The following is a 14,802-nucleotide window of genomic DNA, read 5'->3' as shown; positions in this document are numbered from 1 at the left end:
ATAGCTTCAAATTGACATATTGGTTGTTCAGTTTGACCCACCAGTTTTGGAGATATGGCTTATAGAGTAATGTCTTGCAGAAAACAGGCTTGAAAGGTTCACTTCTGTGGTCTCTAACATTACACCTAGCTACATGTTTAAGCATTTATTTCATATTTACATGTCGATTTCAGCTCTGACACTTATTTCAGACATGCTCTAGTATGTGAAGAGTCTGCCTGTGCTATTAACTCATTTTTCTCCTCTGGTGAAAAGCTGGAATGTGCGCGATGGCAGTCTCTCAGTCAAATCTGGTCACAAATGTCTTCTACATCCTGACAGTTTTCTGAAAAAGCTATGTTTCCGTGTCAGTCGTTCTTCGATTTTTCGAAAATAGCAGACCTACAAGCTCGTAGCGCGCCACTCGGTGGCGCGCTATGAGCTTGTAGATCTGCTATTTTTCAATAGCTAAAGCATAACATAATGCTAACACCAAAAGGGGTTCCCGCCCAAAATGGGTTAAGGGGAGCTTCCAGGGGGTACCCACTGCAGCAAATACAGCCTCACAATGATTTGAACCACCTTTTATCCATATTTTAAATAAACGTATTACATGGCTTGGTTGAATGCTTGATTCTGATTGGTCAATCGATGAATTCAGCGGTGAGTTATGTCTTGATAATGACCGCTCCGCTCTATAACAGACCTCTGCCTAATCAAACCCTCTGAGCACCAGCTGCGCGGCTTTCGCCCCGTTTGATTTACTGCCGTTTCCAACATGACAGCCATGTACTGTAAACATACAGACAGTGTCATTTGCAGCTAAACATTGCTCTCAAAAGGTTTTTGAAAACATTTGAGCGAGAAATAGACAAAGCAGGACCCGAAAAATGGATTCTATTTGATCAACTCACTTCCTTGTTTTCCGACAGTGCTCCAGCCCTGGAGCTGGCCAGACGCAGCCAGTGCAAACTTATGGAATACTTTTTTTGTTGTGTTTTAATTGGGTCAATTTATGTTAGGTAGTCATGTAATAAGCGGGATAATATCTGGCTAGGTGGTCATTGTTCCTTTGTTCACCTTCAGGGAGTTTAACAACCTCGGCTTCGCCTCGGTGGTTAAACTCCCTGTCGGTGAATTATCTCTGACAACGACCACCTAGCCAGATATTATCCCCTTACATAAACTATATATGGAGCTAGCTAGCACTAAAACAAGAACAGAACCCACAGGTTTGCACGTGCAAGACAATAAAGATGATTCCAATCCTGATTCAAGACTGCAGCCATATATTGAATCAGCTTGAATTGTAATGTGCTTTTACAGCAGCCTCATTCACTCGTTACATCAGCCTCGTTCACTCCTGTTACAACAGCCTCGTTCACTCCTGTTACATCAGCCTCATTCACTCGTTACATCAGCCTCGTTCACTCCTGTTACATCAGCCTCATTCACTCCTGTTACATCAGCCTCGTTCACTCCTGTTACATCAGCCTCATTCACTCCTGTTACATCAGCCTCGTTCACTCCTGTTACATCAGCCTCATTCACTCCTGTTACATCAGCATAATTCACTCCTGTTACATCACCCTCATTCACTCCTGTTACATCACCCTCATTCACTCCTGTTACATCAGCCTCTCAGGTCCCAGAGATAGAAATGCCATTAAATGGGGGTCCGTAGACTAAAAGCATGTAAAACTGGGGGTCCTTGAAATTAAACGGGTTGAGAATCACTGCTAGAGCCGTGGAATATCTTCTCTCATATGGGGGTCCCTGCAGGCATATCTTTTCAAATGGTGGTCTGCGGGATAATTAGTGTCAATTTGGGGGTCCTTGACATGAAAAGGTTTGGGAACCACTGCGTTACACCACTGCTGTCGGCCACAACATACACTTGTATTGATGTTGTCTGTGGACGTCTTGTTGTTATTGAGGCACACTTGTATTGATGTTGTCTGTGGACGTCTTGTTGTTATTGAGGCACACTTGTATTGATGTTGTCTGTGGACGTCTTGTTGTTATTGAGGCACACTTGTTTATTGATGTTGTCTGTGGACGTCTTGTTGTTATTGAGGCACACTTGTTTATTGATGTTGTCTGTGGACGTGTTGTTGTTATTGAGGCACACTTGTTTATTGATGTTGTCTGTGGACGTCTTGTTGTTATTGAGGCACACTTGTTTATTGATGTTGTCTGTGGACGTCTTGTTGTTATTGAGGCACACTTGTTTATTGATGTTGTCTGTGGACGTCTTGTTGTTATTGAGGCACACTTGTTTATTGATGTTGTCTGTGGACGTCTTGTTGTTATTGAGGCACACTTGTTTATTGATGTTGTCTGTGGACGTCTTGTTGTTATTGAGGCACACTTGTTTATTGATGTTGTCTGTGGACGTCTTGTTGTTATTGAGGCACACTTGTATTGATGTTGTCTGTGGACGTCTTGTTGTTATTGAGGCACACTTGTATTGATGTTGTCTGTGGACGTCTTGTTGTTATTGAGGCACACTTGTATTGATGTTGTCTGTGGACGTCTTGTTGTTATTGAGGCACACTTGTATTGATGTTGTCTGTGGACGTCTTGTTGTTATTGAGGCACACTTGTATTCATGTTGTCTGTGGACGTCTTGTTGTTATTGAGGCACACTTGTTTCGGGCACACAATGTCTGTGCCTGCATGACACTGCATGGCCGACGCCTTAGGGCTGGAGTTGAAGACGCCATCCAGATGTTTAATGTCCCCGCAAGTATATAATATAAAGTGTGTGCATGCACGTGTGCGTGTGCGTGTGTGTGTGTGTGTGTGCGTGCGCGTGCGCGTGTGTGTGTGCGTGCGTGCGTTTGTGTGCATGCATGCACGTCTGCTTTCCTCTCTCTCTCCTCCACTGTTCTTGTTCTCATCTCGCTATCCCTCCTGTCATCCACTGTGACGGAGAGCAGAGGAAAGACAGAGAGAGAGAGAGAGAGAGAGAGAGAGAATACACCCTCAGTCTCAGTCAGCCAGCCAGTCACAGCCAACCAGTCTCTCTCTCTCTCTCTCTCTCTCTCTCTCTCTCTCTCTCTCTCTCTCTCTCTCTCTCTCTCTCTCTCTCTCTCTCTCTCTCTCTCTCTCTCTCTCTCTCTCTCTCTCTCTCTCTCTCTCTCTCTCTCTCTGAAATGGGAAATGGTTTGTTGAATCTAATAGTGTGAGAGGCTAAACTGTGCATTTAAAAGTAGTAGGAGAAATAAAATATGATGGTGCAGGACATGAACGAAGCACTTCCAATTTGGAAGAGGCCAGAGTGTGGATTGATTACAGATCATTTAAGGGAATGAGCAACGTTCATGACTTTATGATGAAATGGTGTTATAATGACGCAATTTGTCCTGTGCTATAGGTGACGGATTATTTTTCAATATTGTTACGTAGGAGGCTATGAAGCTCAAATCAAATCCCTGTGTGTGTGCGTGTGTCTCGTTTCTCTCCTGTCCATCTGTGCAGCAAGGGCGAAATACATTTTACCCGACCGCCGCATCGGTCGGTAAGTCCGACGGTCGGTCGGTAAGTCCGACGGTCGGTCGGTAAGTCCGACGGTCGGTCGGTAAGTCCGACGGTCGGTCGGTAAGTCCGACGGTCGGTTGGTAGTCTGACGGTCGGTCGGTAAGTCTGACAGTCCAGGGTATTCAAATCGGACATATGGTGGCGCTATAGCAGCCCACTTCACCAATACCCATAGGTCACACCATGAAAACAACCTCTCTGCATCATGATTTGGACATTTAGTGTATACTGTATAGCGCTTTCATCCAAAGGTCTTTACATAGATTGTGCATTACATTCACCCATTCACACACACATTCATATTCATACACCAATGACAGGGGACACACTGTAAAAATTCTGACTAGGTTTTACTCAATTAAATTGTGGCAACAGTGTGACATCTAATAACATTGAATAGAATTCAAGCTCTGAAAAATGAGTTATATTTACTAGATATTTGTAGATATTATTCTTTGAAATTGATTATTTTCTACTCATAATTTGACTGGATTCTGATAGAAATTGATTATTTTCTACTCATTATTTGATTGAAATTGATTAACATTTACTAATTATTTGTTAGAAATTGATTATTTTTTACTCATCATTTCTTTGAAATTGATTTAAATTGACTAATTATTTGTTTAAAATTGATTATCTTTTACTCATTATTGGATTGAAATTGATTAACATTTACTAATTATTTGTTAGAAATTGATTATTTTCTACTCATTATTTGATTGAAATTGATTAACATTTACTAATTATTTGTTAGAAATTGATTATCTTTTACTCATCATTTCTTTGAAATTGATTTCAATTTAATAATTATTTGTTTAAAATTGATTATTCTTTACTCATTATTTGATTTAAATTGATCAACATTTACTAATTATTTGTTAGAAATTGATTATTTTTTACTCATCATTTCTTTGAAATTGATTTCAATTTACTAATTATTTGTTTAAAATTGATTATTTTTTACTCATTATTTGATTTAAATTGATTAACATTTACTAATTATTTGTTAGAAATTGATTATTTTTTACTCATCATTTCTTTGAAATTGATTTATTTTTACTTACTATTTCCTTGAAATTGAGTATTTTTTACTAATTGTGTGATTATAATTGATTTACATTTATAATATTTTTCTTTGAAATGTATTGTTTTAATTGATATCACATTACTTTAAATATTTTATGAATGTCACTTTTGTTACCATATTTTATATCTACTCGATTTATTGAGCAGATTATACATATATAAACTATGGTAACAAAAGTGACATTCATAATAATAGATTTAAAGTAATGTGATATCAATTAAAACAATCAATTTCAAAGAAAAACATTATAAATGTAGATCAATTATAATCACACAATTAGTATTTCAGTATTTCAAGGAAATAGTAAGTAAAAATAAATCAATTTCAAAGAAATGATGAGTAAAAATAATCAATTTCTAACAAACAAATGACAGAACATTAATAAATAAATATTAAAAATAAAGTAATTTGATGTCAATATTAAAACTCAGGTTTAAACAAGAGAACAGATGAATAAGAATACAATTGTAAATGTGTTCAACACTGCAGTTTACTCAAATAAACAATGTATACATTATACATTATAAACATGGTCACACACACGATTTGATTTGACCTGTTGAAGAGGCACAGACATTCAACTAAAAAATTAAAATAATAAACTTGGCACAATAAAATCTCACACACACACACACACACACACACACACACACACACACACACACACACACACACACACACACACACACACACACACACACACACACACACACACACACACACACACAATTTGACCTGTTGAAGAGGCAGACATTCAACAAAAAACAAAAAATAATAAACTTGGTACAATAAAACCATCACTCACACACGATTTGATCTGTTGAGAGGCAGACATATTCAACAAAAAATATTACAACTTGGTACAATAACCCCCCCCCACACACACACACACACACACACACACACACACACACACACACACACACACACACACACACGATTTGATCTGTTGAAGGGGCATAGACATATTTAACAAAAAATAATACAACTTGGTACAATAAACACACACACACACACACACACACACACACACACACACACACACACACACACACACATTTGACCTGTTAAAGAGGCAGACATTTTCAAGAAAACAAAATATACATATATAAAACAAATAAAATGCAAATTAACGGGAGAACCTGGGCATGTAATAAAAAAAGATCTAAAACACTCATGTGTTTTCAGACAAGGTGCAAAAGCCTGTCCCAATATTAAATCAAAATATGATGCCACTACCCCAAGTGAGTATGCTTAATTAGAAGATATTTAGATTTCGTAGAACCACCACCTCCAGAAAACTAAAATATTTAAGTCACCATGTGATACAGTAATTTCCTTAATGGCACATACAGTATATATGTTCCCTGAGCCAGGTTATTTACGTTAACACTAACCCAAACCCCATGAGGGAACATAGGGCTTCTTAAACTATTTTTCTTTTAAGGCTGTGCACCTTTGGGGTCAGCTTTAGGGAATCGAGCTCCAGCAGGACTTTCTGGAAGAACTCAAATGTATATTTGAGCTCTTTGGGATATGCCAAATTGACAACGTATGTCAATCCAAGGAGTATGGCACATGCCCTTGCAAAGTTGCCCACATTACACACTACTTTGATGCCATCTATGACAATTCCAACGTCACTTGGACCCTCGGAGGTAGCTCTGATGCTGTAGATGGTCATCTTGGTAAGATCAAGGTCTTCTGCCACAGGGTCATCAGCATGCTGAAATTGTCAGACAGTCAAAGAGGGGAAAGTTATTATTATTATAATTTTTTTAATATTTTTTATCCCACAATTTTGTAACCCATTTTTCACCCCTGTGTCAATTATCTAATGTGATCCTGGGCTCTACACACCGTCCGCCAACCTAGTCCCCATACATATATGGGGGACATGGGGAGAGCAACGGACTTGAACTCATGCTTCCTTCATGCCCGAGTGTCCAAGTTGCTCCTTTTCACCTGACAGGGGGGAGTTTCCCTGGTTGGATGTAGCGCGTGAAAGGAACACGTTATTCCAACCAGTTCCTTTCCCCTCCATCAGGCGCCCCGGCTGGCCAGGGGGAGGCAGTTTAGAGACCAGGATTACTGCATGTTTTTGTGAGGGTACCTACCCTAGGGGACACGGGGAGAACATGCAAACTCCACACAGAAAGGCCCTTTCGCCAACCCCGCCTCGGGTATGGGAATCGAACCCAGGACCTTCTAGCTGTGAGGCAACAGCTACCAACTGTGCCACCGTGCCCCGCAAAGAGGGGAAAGTTATAATGGAACATCTCCCAAAATGGTGCCAACACTTTGGACATGAAATCCTGGGCCTGTCATTGCCATTTCAAATAAAGCAATATTTACATCCTTTATTATTTTGTATAATGTGCAAAAGCATAATGTCACTTAAAAGGGTTCTTTATACAATTTCTTATGCAAAAATAGTCAATTCGCAAACCCACAATGTGGGTTACTATTGTGTAACCCAGTAACGAGTGTTACTATTTTTTAAAAATGTTTGTTATATAAAAACATCACATCAGTTCAACAATTCAGTGACACCATGGATAAACCGAGTCAAAATTCTAGATAAAATACATTATTTTTTCCTGCCACCTGTGTATTGATGAATATCTTACTCTACTTTCACCCTCAGGCTGGTCACCTGTCAACCAGTCTCTATATGGTACTTCACCCTCAGGCTGGTCACCTGTCAACCAGTCTCTATATGGTACTTCACCCTCAGGCTGGCCACCTGTCAACCAGTCTCTATATGGTACTTCACCCTCAGGCTGGTCACCTATCAACCAGTCTCTATATGGTACTTCACCCTCAGGCTGGTCACCTGTCAACCAGTCTCTATATGGTACTTCACCCTCAGGCTGGTCACCTGTCAACCAGTCTCTATATGGTACTTCTCATTCCTGATGCTTGAATCATCCACAGCAGGATCAACATTGCTCCTTATTGTAAAAGGTCTGGAGGAACTCTGACATTCGTGGGGCTAAATAATTATATAGACTTTAAACGAGGATGAGCATTTAAACACTCTTATTTCAGTAGTACTGAAAACAAAACCTTTAAACACACAAAGGATGTAAACTATACAGTATAACTTTACAAAACTCAGTTTGTCAAGAATTGCAGGGATGAATCAATTTACTATATTATGCACAGTTACTAATGGGAGGTCTGACAGCAGTCACCTGCTATATTTTAAGATGCACTTCGACTTACATCATACACTTTCAAAAGTAGTCCAGTGTCTTCTCCCAGATAAACCATCAAGCAGCGAATGATGACCTCTCTGGTCTTGTTGATGTCAGGGTTGCTTGGAGACTGAAATTACAAAAGGAAACAAAGATTCAAGTTCATAATGCAAAAATTGTCCACCGATCTAAAGTTGTTGTAAACACTGATGCAAACTAAAAGTGCATCTTCTTAACATATCAGGCTTATAAGGAAACCCCTATCAAAATCATTCAGGTAATATGTCACTGTGTCCAATGAAAACACTTCCTGTCAGTTTTCTAAGACACCAGCTGACTTCAGGAGGTCATTGTTCCCAGTAAATAATGTATAGCACATGAGCCTACACCTACACCTCCTACAACCACTACATCTTGCGTACTGTATGGATTAAAGTTCCAGAGGTGCCCGCCCTTTTTTGATTTGAGAGCTATACATTCAAAATGACAAGCTGAAGTAGATCTACCCACCAAAGAAAATGTTATCCAATTGCTGAAAATAGTTAAACAATGTCCCGAGTGGGATTTGGAATAGTGACGTTTGCGTTACATATAAGACTAACGCACTTGGAATGGGAAATACAGAGGGAACATTTTGAATTGGTAAGGTTTTCTTGCATATAATTTTGTAATGCTACTGACATTTGTGATACAATACTTGAAAAAATATGTATTGCATTTTGGGTTTGAGCTGACAGCAACATTCTCTTATGAAAGACAAACATTAAACCTGCATATAGCGCCCCTCAATAATATATTTTTAGGGCATGCCATGTGATCTACCTGCACAGCCGATCTACCTTTAGGGCACCCCTGGATTAAACAAACAAAACGTGAATATGTTAAGCAGGGAGCTTTATATGTACTGGTAGGCAACTTTTGTTAGGAAGAAGGAAGGCACTGGTCCTATGTATTGACCTTGAAAAGTCACATCATTTCCACGCAACCATGTTATTAAAACAGGCTCTAATTGTCAGAGTTTGCACCAGTGCCTTCCTTCTTCTACACTTACCAGTCCCGCTCCTGAGATGCACCAGACTGAACTTGGCTTGAGGTGCGTTGGAGCCGCTTTCGTTATGGGGGGCATACTTTGGTTAGACATAGCATTGGTTACACATAGCATTGGTTACACATAGCATTGTTCCGACTGGATTAAGGTTGGTGAGGGGCAGGCCGGGGTGCGTTAAAACGACCGGATTAAGGTTGGTGAGGGGTGCGTTAAGGGTTGGGAGAGGGTTAAGGTTAGGTTTAGGTGTGCTGCCCGTTGGAGGTTAGGGTGAGGGTTTGAGATATCGGACCAATGGCATGTCTAGCCAGACTAGGTGTTTCCCCGTTTCCACTTTGTACGAGAAGCTACTATGATCCTGGTTGTAGATTAAGTTTAAATCCAACCTGCATCATACAGTCGTATCTCATACAGTATGTAGTTTGATCACAAAATGCATGAAATAAAATAGCAAATATAATACTCAAAGAGTATTTGAACAATACCGTGAGTAGTATGGCCTGTAACTTCACCCCCATGGCTCCACCCTTGGTGTTGAAGAGGTCCATTAGACTAGGAGTGTACTCGTCGAGCTTGGACATGAATGTTGATTCAAGGGACAGCGTTGTTATCCTCAGGAACTCATCCACGATCTGAAAGACAAAACAATGGAACTATCTTTAAGGCATGAAATATTTCAAGTGCACTGTACATATTGCGCTTAGTTTTTTAAAGGCAAGAATCCACCTAAACATTTTATGAACTCCATTTATGCTGATAGCTAACTGTACTGTAAACCACATATACTTTACATTATTCCACACATTTCTTTTATTATAATTTTTTTTTCAACAATAGCCAATTTAACATTATTTTAGATGGGGGTCTGCGGCCCAATGTACATTCACGTGGGGGTCTTTGACAGGAATGGTTTGAGAACCACTGAATTGCATGTACATTATACATACCTATTGATATGATTCAGTCAGTAGTTTAGCCAGGAACCCTGCTCCTGGAATCCTGGAAACTGCACCTGAAGAGATATTTAGATGAACTTATTCAGTGTAATCAATACTATTATATACACATAACAGGGTACATACATAGCAGTGTTTCCTGTGTGTTATTATGTGGCCACCATGCAATCATAATGGGGGTTCCAGATGGTCCCCAGCTAAATGATGGAAAGCTGGCAAGCAAATTGACCCTTGTAGATCAAATGGACGAGTAAGGGTCAGTTTGGTTTATTTATACACTCAATTAGAATTACATTATTGAGGGGCGCTAGCCTTTAGTTAGTCTTTAGTTCAATGTTTGACAATGAAGGGAAAATTTACATCATAATGTAACTCATTACGTCATATTGTCTCTTTATTGTTAATGGCATTTAATGTTTGTGTTGGCACCGTTTGTTTTACATCACCAAACCAAATCAACATGAGTTAGACTTTAATATATTAGCGCCCCTCACTTCACACAGGTGTGATTTTTGTTCTGCATTAGGTCGAAAGCCCCATAGCTCTAATCTAATGCAATGGCAGCAACGGCATTAGGGCTATGGACCTATGGATATAGGTAGGCTGCAACTTGAGTCTACAAATTGAGGAAATTAAATGCAGTGCATGTAATTCATAATTACTCACCTGAGTCACCTCCAAGAACAAGAATGTGAGCGGTGGGTGTAATCACAAGCAGAGTCCTGCAAAATGAAAGTAGATTAGCAATGCATATATGCCCATTTTAAAAAGGCATCAGCTAGCCTATAATGTTAAATGCAGTGTTAGGAAAGTTAACTTTCTACATAAACTAGTTCAGGTCACAGTTTCACAAATTTAAAAATAAACAGTTACTTTGTATTTACACGTTGCTGCAAGCTGGGTTTCCCGAACGCATTAAGTACCACAGACGAAAAACAGTCCAAATGTCATTCTGACCCCCTCCCACCTCGTTGTCCTGAACCCTTATCTATCATTTATACATTATGGATCAATAGTGTGGACTTAGACTGTTATTCGTCTGTGGCATTTAGTGTAAGACTTGTAGTGCCGCACATGCTCAGATGCCCTCTAGGTCGCACAGGGTCTGAGCACACTTTGTCTTTAGATTCCATGCGCGGACAGAAGAAGCTGTGTTTTGCGTCATTTCCACGTTTTTAGACAGCTGGTGGATGGAAATGAAGCTCCGCACCCACGCGGCAAATTGCCGCGTCGGCCAGATTCCCGGAAAAGCTTGCCCCAGCTGCATTCTGACGCGTGGATGGAGCTACTTTTCCATCCACCAGCTGTCTAAAAACTTGGAAATTACGCAAAACACAGCTTTCTTTGGCCGCACATGGAAGTTCAAGTGTGCCCAGGCTGACACAGAAGCCTAGTGTGAACATAGACATTCCGTTCATACTATGCAATGGTAGGCCCCAGGCCTGGTAGGCCTCAGGTCTACCATTCTGAAATTTAATTTAATATTTGGACTGCTGGACAGCTGATGCTCTCTTTACTCTTTCTTACTCCATTATTTTTTTAAGAGTAAAGAGAGCCTACTGATGATATTATTATCATCATCATTATTCATTTTATTTTATATTTTTACATTTTGGAAAAAAATAGCCAACACTGAGGTGCCCACAATGTGTAGGTGCCCTGTGCCCAACCTTCCTGCACCCTTTTGCAATGTGAAAATGCCACTGAATGTGTAATAGTTTTCCACTTTGCTTGTCTTTATTGGGAAAATGAACCCCCAACTTGTGAAACTTTTGCCATCACAATAAAAGCATATGAGCATGCTTTTATTGTGATGGCAAAAGTTTCTGAATGTCACCGACACTGACTCTCACTCACAGCCTGCATATTTCTGCTTGCTGAAAATAACTGATCCACAAGCTCACAATGTGTCACGGACGTGACGGGTTGTGAGCTTGTAGATCAGCGCGCATTTTCAGCACGAGAGCACGGAACACGTTGTACGACGAATAATACATCAGCCTCCACTGCTCACTCAGTTCACTGTGGGAGGGTTTTTGGTCGAGGCGATTAATGTACAGACAGCGCTCCTCGACGCAAAATAAATAATTGGAAGCTTTTTTCGGTGGCACCGTGACACATATGTTATAATGTTTAACTCAGTGTTTTTGGGTCGGGACACATGTTCTCATTTGTGCTGTATCTGGCTGTGACTACAGTGACTGTCTGCGTGCATCAGAGAGCCTCATCATCCAGTTGTGAGCTGCGCGCTCCCATATAGACTGTATGCGCGCTCCATAGATTGATTACATTACATTCGTGTCGGATTTGGGTTTATTGGTGGGTTTTACACTACATATTAAGGCAGGGACGAATTATTTTCATGATCCTCATGGCCCCCCCCCCGCAGCCCCCGCAGCGGGGGAAAAAAATAAGTTGTTTTCGCAGGTACTTTTAGATTGGTAATAAACACAGCGGTACGATATATGAAAGCATTTTATAAATTATACTATTGGTATTTCACACAGGTGTTGCCAAATAACTAATTATCTTGCCAGTCAGATGCAATATGACATATCCAGGTCATATCAATTTAATCTGCAGAGGCTGGTTCTCTCTGCACAGTGCACACACTGACTGACCAGCTAACGTTTACCTACTTTAAACCATAATATGACAAACCTTGGATTAATTCTTCTGAAAACGAGCAGCACAAGGTAAGTGATTCACACATTCAGGCGGGCATATTAGTATGTGTAGCTGCTGCTGACCAGTCCACTGTGATAAGCAACGTATTAAGGCCTGTTAACGTTGCGTTTTAGCTGGGTTTGCCTGGCAGGCTCGATTGAAATCTGACACCCATGAACAAAGTGACAGGACAGAAATTAACGCGTTCTCAATAACTTTCACCAAGGGACCACACAGTCACATGCACACACTGGATAAATGTTATACATGAAGTGAAGTCACATCAAATCATGACAGAGCAGACGGGTTCCATCCATGGATCACACGACAGACGACATGTTTCAGTTTCAGCCAGGGCTAAACTAAACTTGCAGTAACACAAAGCAATGTTCAGCTGCTACAGCAACTTATAATAAACAGATCTTACCTTTCTTTGGGAAAAATGGTCCAAGTTTATAGTTATCCAGAGTTACACCGTGAACCACTCCATACTGGTTAACAAGCTAAAAGCAATTGGTTTCGATAGCACATCAGTGAGCTGGATGCAATCCTACCTGGAGGGGAGAGAACAGATGGTGGAAGTGAACGGAACACTGTCCCCCCCCCTCCCAGTGAGCTGTGGCGTTCCACAAGGAAGCATACTAGGGCCTCTACTGTTCCTAATATATGTAAACGACATGACTTCAGCCTGTGACTGCAACTTGTTCCTGTTCGCAGATGACTCAGCACTGCTGGTCTCGGACAGGGACAAACTGCAGGTTGAAAATGCCCTCAGCTCTGAACTCGGTAGAATCTGCACCTGGCTCGCTGATAACAAACTATCTTTACACCTGGGAAAAACTGAATCCATTCTCTTTGGCTCTATTAGTAATCTCAGCAAGGCAAATGGCTTCTTGGTTAGAGTGGGTGACATTGTTATCACACGTAAAGATGAAATTACCTACCTAGGTTCCATCCTGGAGGCTAATCTTTCCGGTGATAAAATGGCCACCAACGTAATCAAAAAAGTCAACCATAGAACAAGATTCCTCTACAGGATCTCCTCACTGGTCAACAAAAACACCTTGAAGACCTTAACAGGAGCCCTTGTACAGGGTTTCTTTGACTATGCATGCACCTCCTGGTACCACAGCACCTCAAAGGCCCTTAAAACCAGGCTCCAGACTTCCCAAAACAAACTGGTCAGGCTCCTACTTGATCTAGCCCCCCGAACCCACCTCACCCCTGCCCACTTCGACAGGCTGGAATGGCTTAGGGTCGACGACAGAGTACAGCATCTTGCAATGGGTCTGGTCCACAAGATTCGATACACCACCAAGATACCCATGTACCTGTCTAGATACTTCCTTAATGTTAACGAAGTCCACACCCACAACACCAGAGGGAGTGCAACGAACCATGTACAACCCAGATTCGGCACAAACAAGGGACTAAATTCTTTTCGCTCCTATGCCACTAAAATGTGGAACGCCCTACCAACTGTCATTAAGACATGCGAATCCCTTGACTCTTTCAAAACCGCTCTCAAAGGGCACCTACGGACGGCTGCAATTCGAAACTGGCCCCTGTAAAATCGGAATCCCTCAAACACGAACGCAATGACAACACAAGAGACGGTCGCGGCCACACAGCCAACTCAAGGTATGGCCACTGAGCCAACTTGGGGACCCAACGCAAGGACAACACAAGAGATGGTCACGGCCACACAGCCAACTCAAGGTACGGCCACGGAGCCGACTTGGGGACCCAACGCAGCTCCTCCAAGGAAAACAAACAATTTAACGGAGCTGAACGTGAATCCCCCCCCCCCGCCCCCCCCTTTTTTTCCCCTCACTGTATATTTTTCTTTTCCCTTTTTACCTCCTTTTTGATGAATTCTTTTTTGATGAATTCCTGTTCTGTCTATAGAAGTGTCTATTTGTACGTCTCTAAATGTTTTGATGATTTGAACATGGTGGACCCTGTTGGAAACAAGTGTAATGCTTAATTGGGTCGTCCACTCACAGTTAACAGCCTTTGTATTGAGTTTGTGCTTGAAATGTACTGTAATTCTGCAAACTGTTAATAAATTCTTCAATCAATCAATCAATCAATCCAGACGAAAAAAAGAAATGATACAAGCAGCAGGCCAGCAGCTAGAAGTTCCAACAGCTGCACCGTGTTGAACTGATTGGGGCAGTGATTAACATCTACATACAACCGATGAGTAAAATCTACTCATTTTCTACATCTATCGGTTTTTTAGTGACGCATATCATTAAATTATAGTCAATTATGGAGAGCTGATTTAATTCAGACAACATTGTGTAAATGCAATTCATA

The 14,802-nt window shown here is 40.9% G+C and overlaps 1 long non-coding RNA gene across 1 annotated transcript in view; it reads left to right on the top strand.

The window, feature by feature from the left end:
- The first annotated feature begins 441 nt into the window (after positions 1-441).
- The window catches only part of LOC306912408, a 330,734-nt gene continuing 316,373 nt past the window's right edge, over positions 442-14,802 (top strand). Inside the window, exon 1 of the long non-coding RNA XR_013788374.1 lies at positions 442-497. This is a non-coding gene — a long non-coding RNA (uncharacterized lncRNA). The remainder of the gene's footprint in view (positions 498-14,802) is intronic.

The sequence above is a fragment of the Electrona antarctica genome, assembly GCF_951216825.1.
Source record: "Electrona antarctica genome assembly, chromosome: 19".
In the NCBI taxonomy this organism is placed as follows: Eukaryota; Metazoa; Chordata; class Actinopteri; order Myctophiformes; family Myctophidae; genus Electrona; species Electrona antarctica.
The sequence above is the reverse complement of the archived record's forward strand: the minus strand, read 5'-3'. Positions and strand labels throughout refer to the sequence as shown.